Raw genomic sequence first — 10,914 nt, 5'->3', positions numbered from 1 at the left:
TGCTATTGCCAGTAGAGGTTCTGTGGGTGACTTATGTGATTTGGGGAGGAGAGAGGCAGTTGCCTCAAGAAGATCTAGGGCCAGGGAGACAATACAGTAGGTAGGGCATTGGCTTTGCACAGGTGAAGCTAGGTTCGATCTGTGTCATCCCTTATGTCCCTGAAGCACTGCCAGGAGTAATTCCTGAGCACAGAGCTAGGAATAACCCCTAAACATTGCTGGATGCTTTCCCGCCCACCCCCCACAAAAAGAAAAAGAAAGAGGAGGAGAGGGGTGGAAGAGGAGGAGGAGGAGGAGGAGGAGGAGGAGGAGGAGGAGGAGGAGGAGGAGAAGGAGGAAAAAGAGAAACAGGAAGAGGAGGAGGAGGAGGAAGAAAAGGAGGAGGAGGAGAGAAGGAGGAAGAGAAGGAGGAGGAGGAGAAAGAGAAGAAGGAGGAGGTGAAGGAGGAGAAGGAGAAAGAGAAGGAAGAGAAGGAGGAAGAGGAGGAGGTGGAGAAGAAGAAGGAGAAGAAAAAAATGAAGGAGGAGGAGGAGAAGGAGGAGGAAATCTACTGTTTTTTTGTCTCTTCGCCTGTCACCAGGGAAGCAGGTAGGAAAATCTAGGACTGATAAAAATCTGTGATCTGCCCCTACATGATACAGACCTCACATCTCACCAGTTCCGAGACAGCTGTCAAGCCACACCTGAAGTCCACTTATTCTGCCTAGAATGGGAGATCATCCCTGCCACCCAATTTCTCTGGACTCAAATGGAGCAAGGAATTGCTCTCTGTAGAAAAGGAAAATCAATCCTAGACCTTACCCAGGCATTTCAGGTCTGTTGTCTTGCCCTCACAGAAAAGAATTTCAGGAAGGAGATGAACAGTGAAGTAAAAGCAGATTCTATTTAGAGATTTCAAGGAAGGGGAGAGAGGGGGAGGAAGGGAGAGAGGGAGAGACAGAGACAGAGAGACAGAGAGACAGAAACAGACAGAGACAAAGAGAGAAAGAAACAAGCTCAAGAGTCAAGAGATGGAGAGGGCACCAAGAGTACACATTTCAAGACAGGAGGTAATATTTGCGCAGGTCATATGTGCCCGGCGGCATGGACACTGGCAGCACGGGCTGGTCACACATGCGTACCCTTCCTTCGTTCAAGTTAGTTTATATACACTTTTCCTAAACTGCCCTCATGTGGGGTTTTCTACATAGTTAAAAGTCTGTTGCTAGTACTGGAGTAATAGCACAGCCGGTAGGGCTTTTGCCTTGCACGCAACGGACCTGGGTTCGATTCCCAGCATCCCATATGGTCCCCTGAGCACTGCCAGGAGTAATTCGAGTGGAGAGCCAGGAGTAAACCCTGAGCATCGCCGGGTGTGACCCAAAAAGCCAAAAAAAAAAAAAGTCTGTTGCTATGGCGTTGTTAAGAAGAGTTTGAAACTTTTGATGGTCCTCCTCCAGGTCCTTGTCACAGCCCTTTGTTTCAGATGAAGCTTCTCTGACGGGCTCCAGCCTTCTCTGGACCTGTGCGGGCACCTTGTGAAAAGTCTGATCAGATCTCAGTTCCTGTTCAGAGTGGGTCCTGGCAATAATGCTTTTTGCAGCTTTGGGCTAGTGACAGAGTAACTTCTTCAAATCCGAAAATCCCTGCTTTTATTACAGCCCAAGAACTCATGCCAGGGACACCCTCCACTTAACTAAGGCCACACCAAGTTGTGCTCAAGGGCTACTCCCAGATAAGTGCTCAAGAAATCCTCAGGAGTCTAGGTAATGCCAGGAATCAGATCCAGTGCTCCTGCCTGCACAGCCCTCTCAGCCCCTTCCCTGATCCAGTGGACTAGATCTGTGCTGAGTGCTCACTGAGACACTATTTCTGTCCTTGATGAATTCGCTATTGACTTTGACTTTGGGAGATTCTTTGAAAAAGCAACAACAGAATCATTAATCTCTGTGCTTTCTGACCAGGTGGTGCTCAGGGTTCTAACTCCTGGCTCTGAGCTCAGAGATCACTCCTGATGGTGCTCAGTTGTCAGAGATCAAACCTAGGTAATCTGTGTATAAGGAATATGCTCTACCCACAGATATCTCTCTCGGGACCCAATTCCTGTGCTTTTATTGTTATTTTTGTTTGTTTGGGGCCACACCTTGGTTTACTAGCTCAGGGTTTACACCTGGCTCTACACCCAGGGATCACTCCTGGTGGGCTTAGGAAAACATATGAGGTGCTGGGGATTAAACCTGGGTTGCCCACATACAAGGCACACATCTTACCCATTGTAGTATCTCTTTGGCCCCCTCCACCATCTCCCTGACACCCTAAGAGCCAGGCAAAATAACACCCTCTATTTACCCTCTCCATCTTTCCTCTCCAATATCTTTACTTCACAGAAACTGTTTATCACCCCCTCCTTCTGGTCCCTTCTAGAGTCCATAAATAAGTACCAGTTCTTGCTTCCTTGCCTGCCTTTCTGAGGAAGCTGGTCTTTTTCTTCAGTTAAAAGTTAGCTTCGGGGCCGGAGCGATAGCACAGCAGGTAGGGCGTTTGCCTTGCATGCGGCCGACCCAAGTTCGATCCCCGGCATCCCATATGGTCCCCCAAGCACTGCCAGGAGTAATTCCTGAGTGCAAAGCCAGGAGTAACCTCTAAGCATCGCTGGGTGTGACCCCCCCACAAAAAAAGTGAAAGTTAGCTTCCTGCTCTTGTCTCTGACACCCTCTCTGGCCCCTGAATACCTATCTCCCAGCTATCTAAATGCCTACTCAAACCTCCACATACACACAGCACAAAGGAAACAACGGGGCAGAGAGACAGCTCATCAGGCTGAAAGCATACTTTGCAAGGGTCCCTGTTCTCATGCATGGAACTAGGAGTAGTCCCTGAGCACTACGGGTTATGATGCACACCCCCCTAACCACCGCCCGCCCCCACAAAAGAAACTGTATCACTGTATCACTGTCATCCTGTTGCTCATCGATTTGCTTGAGCAGGCACCAGTAACGTCTCCATTGTGAGACTTGTTGTTACTGTTTTTGGCATAACGAATACGCCACGGGTAGCTTGCCAGGCTCTGCCATGCGGGCAAGATACTATTGGTAGCTTGCCGGGCTCTCAAGAGGGGTGGAGGAATAATCGAACCTGGGTCAGCTGCGTGCAAGGTGAACGCCCTACCTGCTGTGCTATCGCTCCAGCCTCACAAAGAAATCATCATCATCATCATCATCATCATCCCGTTGATCGTTGAGTTTCTCGAGCCGTCTCAGTAACGTCTCCATTCGTCCTAGCCCTGAGATTTTAGAAGCCTCTCTTTATTTGTCCTTTCCAATGATGCCACATTGGAGGCTTTTTCAGGGTCAGGGGAATGAGATCCATCATTGTTACTAGTTTTGGCATATGAATACGCCATGGGGAGTTTGCAAGGCTCTCCCATGTGGGCAGGAAACTCTCGGTAGCTTGCCAAGTTCTCCCAGAGGGAGATCTAGGCTAAAAGGTGTCACTTCCGGGAGCTTGGTGTTATAGTCTCTGGATGTTGGCTGTTGGTGGGATTACACTGTGCCGGGGGCAGTCCCTGGGTGTGACTGCCTAGCTACTGGAGAATGGGGAATCTGGGCAGAAGAGGCCCAGTCTCAATCAGAACAGGCTTGGAGGACTCAGCCCCAAGTCCCACACACTTGGTTCCTCTGCCGGTACCTTCATGTGTGAGGCTCTTCCAAACATGTGGAGAGGGGCCTTGAGCATGGCTGTGGCTAAGGCTCCAGAGGTCTTTGGCCATGGGAGCTCTGCTCGGGGCAAGAAGGGAAGCTGAGGCCCACCCCTCCGAGGGGCCATGGCAAAGACAGCCAGGCAAGGGGGCAAGAGACTCTCTGCCACCAAAAAAAAAAAAAGCATTCAAAATATTTTTTTGTTTGTTGGTTTGGATTGGTTTGGGCCACATCCAGGGATGCTTGGGGTCTGGCTCTGTGCTCAAGGGTCATTTCTGGCATTGGTAGGAGAACCAGTTGTAGTGTCAGGGATCGAACCAAGGTCTACCATGTGCCAAGTAAGAAAGCGCCTTAACCCCTATACTAGCTCTCTGGCCCTCAAAATCAGTTCTTTTATTTTTATATATATAATGTAGGAGTACTGCTATTTATTCAACCATTGATTAAGCTGATTGAATTGGGCATGAACTACACATTACTTTTTTTATTATTCAGAATGTTAATTTTATTATTTTATTATTATTTCTCCTCCCCCTTTTTTTTTTTTTTGATTCACCATGAGATACAGTTACAAAGCTTTCATGTTTGGGGCTGGAGAGATAGCACAGCGGGTAGGGCGTTTGCCTTGCACGCGGCCGACCCGGGTTCAAATCCCAGTATCCCATATGGTACCCTGAGCACAGCCAGGGGTAATTCCTGAGTGCAGAGCCAGGAGTAACCCCTGTGCGTTGCCAGGTGTGACCCAAAAAGAAAAAAAAAAAAAAAAAAAACAAAGCTTTCATGTTTGAGCTTCAGTCATACAATCATCAAACACACATCCCTTTATCAGTGCACATTTTCCACCACCAAAATCCCCAGTATTCCACCCCACCCCCCACTCCTGTTTCAACCCTTTCCCCTTCTGTGTGGCAGCCAATTTCCCCCATATTCTCTCTCTACTTTGGTTACATTCGATATTTTGACACCAGTCTCACTACCACTCAAACCTGCCAAAAAGGCAATGATAGACGATTTGTTTTGTATTGCTTGTTACAGATAGAATATAATGTCGAGGAAATTCTGTGTCATTCTCTTCCAAGAGCTTTAGTTTATAGTCTCTGGGTCTTGGCCATTGATGAGATTACATGGCGCTGGGGGTAGTTTGTGGGTGTGACTGCCAAGCTACTGGAAAACTGGGGACCTGGGGGACAAAATCAGTTCTAACCTAGTTTCTTTTCTAGATAGGGGACATGATCAGATTAGAAAAGATGGACCAAAGGGAAAACAGCATGTGCACAGAGCCAGAGAGCTTCTGTTTCTTGAGAACACTGAAACCAGCACAGGCTGGTCTATGATTGAAGGAAAGTGAGGGTGGTGAGAAATGAAGCAACAGCGTAAGAAGATTCTTGCAGGCTAAGATAAGAAATGTGCACCTTTTAACTCAAAGCAGTGGAGTGCCAGTATCCCTCCCACCCCACCCCACCCCGATACATGTAAAAAAATTTTTTTAATTAAAAAAATAGGGTGGAGGGGCTGGAGCGATAGCACAGCGGGTAGGGCGTTTGCCTTGCACGCGGCCGACCCGGGTTCGAATCCCAGCATCCCATATGGTCCCCTGAGCACCGCCAGGAGTAATTCCTGAGTGTAGAACCAGGAGTAACCCCTGTGCATCGCCGGGTGTGACCCAAAAAGAAAAAAAAAATAGGGTGGAGGGGCTCGAGCAATAGCACAGCGAGTAGGGCATTTGCCTTGCATGTGGCTGACCCAGGTTCGATTCTCAGCATCCCATATTGTCCCCTGAGCACCGCCAGGAGTAATTCCTGAGTGCAGAGCCAGGAGTCGCCCCTGTGCATCACTGGGTGTGACCCAAAAAGCAACAAAACAAAACAAACAAACAAATAAAAAAATAGGGCTGGAGCAATAACACAGTGGGTAGGGTGTTTGCCTTGCATGTGGCCGACCCAGGTTCGATTCCCAGCATTCCATATGGTCCCCTAAGCACCACCAGGGGTAATTCCTGAGTGCAGAGCCAGGAGTAACCTCTGTGCATCACCAGGTGTGACCCAAATAGCAAAAATAAATAAATAAGTAAATAAATTTCTTAAATAAGAAAAGAAAGCAGTGAGGTGGAGGAGAAAGTTAAAGATGTGTTCAGTTTGGGACCATGCCCAGAAATGCTTCAGGGCTTGTCAGAGCTGTGCCCTCAGTGCTTAGAGATCATACTTAGGTCTCCTGCATACATATCATCTGTTCTAGCCCTTTGAGCCATCTCCTGCTCATTGTTACAGAGTCTATTTTGGGTGGACAGTGTGGGGAGCTGTACCAGGGCTTTCTCCTGGTTCTGCACTCAGGAATCACTCCTGGAGGGTTCTGGGGACCATATGGGATGCCAGGGATCAAACCCAGAGAGGCCATGTGCAAAGTAAGCGCTCTACCCACTGTACAATTGCTCAGGTCTCTGGTCTCTGTTAAACAATTTTTAACATAGGAGTGGCATGATCAGATCTACATCAGAGGATCATAACATATTGGAGCATGAATTGAAGGAACAAACTCAGTTGAAGACAAATGAAACATTATTGAAGCAAGGCAAAGGAGAGATGAAAAGCCCTGTGTGGATTTGAAAGGTGTTTCAGAAAAGGCCACACAGTGAATGATGAAGCAACCAACACACCGTGACCCTAAATAACCACTCACTGCAAAATGAGATGACAACCTTTCGGTTAGGAATCTTTCCCTTTGGGGGACACTCATTCACTGCTGGTGGGAATGTTGACTGGTCCAGCCTTTTGGGGCACTTCTCAAGACACTTATATGTGTCAGGGGAGGTGGAGGGAGGGAGAGCCTGGGACAGTGGTGGAGGGAAGCGGACACTCTGGGGAGGGTGTGGTGCTGGAATGATTGAGGCAAGAAATCCTACCATTAACAGTACTGTAAGCCACAGTCCAAAACACATTTTTAAAAAGCTTTAAAGAATATTTTCTCTTTTGGGGGGTCACACCCAGCAATGCTCAAGAGTTACTCCTGGCTGTGCACTCAGGAATTACTCCTGATGAGGTTTGGGGGGACCGTATGAGATGCCGGGGATTGAACCCGGGTTGGCTATATGCAAGGCAAATGCCATACCTGCTATACTATCACTCCAGCCCCATTTTTTTTTTTCTGAATAGTATTCTTCTCCCTTGCGTCTCTAGGTGATTCACTCACTTCTAGGACCTCACTAGGTCGCTCAACCTCACAACTACTGCTTATGGGTTAAGCAAGATCTGATGATACGGGTGGATCAATCCCCAAAGCTGGTTCACTGTACCATTGTAGTCCACACCTTTTAATATTTCAGTCTAAAGATCACTGTAACATTCTTCTTCTCAGTTTGATATGACCTTCCCCCAGCCATAGTTAAAGGCACCCAGGCTGAGCTGATGCAAGTTTCTTTCCAAAATTTTCAGGATTGGACTCTCTAGGGGCTTAGACTGGTAGCATGGAATCTCTGAAAATAACCATGGTCACAGATCACTGTAAGAACTGAGTTGTGGGGCTGGAGCAATAGCACAGCGGGTAGGGCGTTTGCCTTGCACGCGGCCAACCCGGGTTCGATTCCCAGCATCCCATATGGTCCCCTGAGCACCGCCAGGAGTAATTCCTGAGTGCATGAGCCAGGAGTAACCCCTGTGCATCGCAAGTCCAAGAGGAATGTAAATGTTCTGAATGGAGCAGGCACAGGAAATGGAAAGGAAACACGCATGATTTATTTCTTAAATCTATAACTTCCTGGTACCAGCTTTGTCTCTGTTCTAAGGTCAGCCCCCGCCTCCAGCTTTTGTGTTGTTTTCTGTTTTGTATTGTTTTGGGGGCCACACCCAGTGGTGCTCAGGACCTACTCCAGCTCAGTGAAGGGGAATTGCTCCTGGTGCTGCTCAAGTGACACCATGCAATGCTGGGTTTCCTTGAAGCACTAGGATTGAACCCCTATCTCCTGCAAGCAAAGCTATCACTATCGGACTCCTACCCCATAACTTTCGCAGAACCCAGAATAAGACTATAAATGGAGCCCGACATACCATCTATCAAAATACTTAAAAAGTGATAAATCAAACTAACAAACCATTAAATAAAATATATGCAATCCTCCTGTCTTGCCAATTATACCTTCATTTAGAAATAAAACTGGGTTCTGATTTTTTGGGGGAGGATCATACTCGGCGATGCTCAGGGATTACTCCTGGCTCTGCACTCAGGAATCACTCCTGGTGGTGCTCAGGGAACCATATGGGATGCTGGGAATTGAACCCAGGTCAGCCACGTGCAAGGCAAACGCCCAACCCACTGTGATATTGCTCCAGCCCCCGGGGTTCAGATCTAGAATTCATGACCTGTAGTGTTCTGACAGAACATCACACACATCACTGACCTCCATCTCTTCCCATTCCTAGCTTCGTCCTACCCTACAAACGGTATCCTATTTCACTCACCCAAGTCTCTTCCGTCCATCCCCTACAAACTGCTGTCTCTTGACCATTCCTTGTATCTATAGACATTGCCATTGATGATGCTTCAATCCTTGAAGAACAGATGTAGGGCAGGAGAAAGAGCCATGCATTTGCTAAAACAGGCTAAGAGCCATTTTGGGTATACACACACACAAAAAAAATGTCAGGAAGAAGAAAAGAGATTGCAGAGGGATTAAGTCATTTGCTTTGCACGAAGCTGACCCCGTTCAATCCCCAGGATTGCATATGGTCCCCTGAACACCCACAGTGATGGAGTCAGGAACCTTGAGCATCACTAGGTGTGACCCAAAAAGCCATAATCTAAAGAAATAAAGTGAAGACTGGGTGGATACATTTCATTGACTCCCCTAATTTCTCATAAGGTGAGAAGTGGTGTTACTTGTATAAAGTCCTTATTTATTTAAACAAACTTCAACTACATTGTTACTTGCTACTCAAGAATCCTAAATTAGTGTCCTTGGGGTAAGGAGTATTCCTTGCAAATGTTAGCTGTGGTTTGATTCTCAGTACTGTTTATGATCTCCGGATCACTGCTGAAGCACAAGGTAGGAATAGCCCTTGAGTATATTTCCTTTATACTCAGAACCACTTTTCTCTCTGTGTGCTCTAAGGGGTGAGCAACTTAATAGTGGAGATGATCATGATCCTTAATATCTCTTAAATTGAACCAGGAGCAAAGAGGTAGCAGCTTCCTTCATGAACTCCTTCATCGGTGGTAAATTATTTCAGTAAATTATTCAATCATTGTCATTTTCCCTTCATACTTTCAAGCTAAACATTAGACCTCCTAATGATTATTTTCAGTTTATGGACAATCTCAGTTCCTAAGATATCTTCTTACATTCTTATATTTTCTGGCACCATACTCAAAATTGTACCAGAATTTAGGATGTGCTGTGGTGGTGTATGATGCCCACCCCCGAGCCCCTATTGTCCCCCCATACACACCCACCCACAACACACACACAAAGGGAAGGGGGTGCTTGGGAACTGACTCTACATCCTCCGTGCATGCCTGGCCTGCCAGAGGCCCTGCTTGATCACCAGTGTGTGTGGACCCCTGAGCATTACCAGGAGCAACCCTTGCATACAGAGTCAGGAATAGCCCCTTGTACCACCATGCCTGGCCTCCCAAAAAACAAAGCAATGGGAAGGGAAGTCAGATGCTGGGCAGTCAGAATGCCCAGTGTGGTGCATAATCACATTAGTCTCATCTGAAAACATACCCCTTAGAGTTTGCTCTTGTCCTCTTCTCTTGGAAAGATTTTTTTTTTTTTGCTTTTTGCTTTGGTGGGGGGGTTCACACCCAGAGATGCTCAGGGGTTACTCCTGACTTTGCACTCAGGAATCACTCCTGGTGGTGTGCAGGGGACCACATAGGATGCTGGGAATCGAACCTGGGTCAGCCGCATGCAAGGCAAACGCCCTACCTGCTGTGCTATTGCTCCAGCCCCCACTCTTTTTTATTTTTTATTTTTGGCTTTCGGGGTCACACCCAGCGAAGCAAAGGGGTTACTCCTGGCTCTGCACTCAGGAATCACTCCTGGCGGTGCTCAGGGGATCATATGGGATGCTGGGAATCCCGGGTTGGCCTTGTGCAAGGCAAATGCCCTACCCGCTGTGCTATCGCTTCAGCCCCTCCAGCCCCACTCTTGGAAAGTTTTATGTGTTTTCCTTTTTGTTTGTTTTGTTTGTTTGTTTGTTTGGGGACCACACCCAGTGATGCTCAGGGGTTACTCCTAGCTCTATGGTACTAGATATCCAACTCAGGTCAGTCACATGTAAGACAAGTAATCTACCTCCTTAGGTATTTTCTTTGGAAACAACTCACACACTCAAATCACTGGTCTTGGGTTCTGCCCATCTTTTCTCTCACCAACTCTGCACTCACAATCAGGGTAATAACGCTCTGCTTTAACCACACAGCCCAATTCCACCATGAGCTTCTGTGTAAATTGTCCCACTAAACCTTTCTGAGCCTGGCTCTCAGTGGCTGGTGCAAATAGACAGAGAGGAGGAATCTTCGTGTGTGATAGCCAATACCCAGGACCAACTAGAAAATACATGGGTAAATGAGCTATTGACTTACATCTGACACCCTTATCCGCTTAGAAGTTACCTGTGATTTCCTAGTCTTAATGCAGGAACTTGGTTTTTCACTTTTTTTTCTAGTAATAGTGTACCAGACAGATTTGAACTAACAAAATCATACATTTATCTCTTCGATTTTCTGACACAGTATCTGCCTGGATGCCCTCAAAATATACCTGTAGGTTGGCAATTGCTAAGACAAACACAAACTTAGGTTATGATGGTCTTGAATTCCCAAAAGGAGTTGAGAGAGAGGAGAGAGAGAGAGAGAGAGAGAAAGAGAGAGAGAGAGAGGGAGGGAGGGAGGGAGGAGAGAAAGAAAGGGAGAGAGAGAGGGAGAGTAAGAGAGAGAGAGGGAGGGAGGGAGAGGGAGAGAGAAGAGAAAGAGAGAGAGAGGAGAGAAAGAAAGGGAGAGAGAGAGGGAGAGTAAGAGAGAGAGAGGGAGGGAGGGAGAGGGAGAGAGAAGAGAAAGAGAGAGAGAGGAGAGAAAGAAAGGGAGAGAGAGAGGGAGAGTGAAAGAGAGAAAGGGAGGGAGAGGGAGAGAGGAGAGAGAGAGAGAGAGAGAGAGAGAGAGGGAGAGAGAGAGAGAGGTGGAGAATTGACTTCCTCTGGATTTTAGTTGACTTCTGGTTTGGTATGCTGGCTCTGTCCTCATA

Source organism: Sorex araneus, chromosome 5, assembly GCF_027595985.1.
Source record: "Sorex araneus isolate mSorAra2 chromosome 5, mSorAra2.pri, whole genome shotgun sequence".
In the NCBI taxonomy this organism is placed as follows: Eukaryota; Metazoa; Chordata; class Mammalia; order Eulipotyphla; family Soricidae; genus Sorex; species Sorex araneus.
This window is presented reverse-complemented; position numbering follows the sequence as displayed.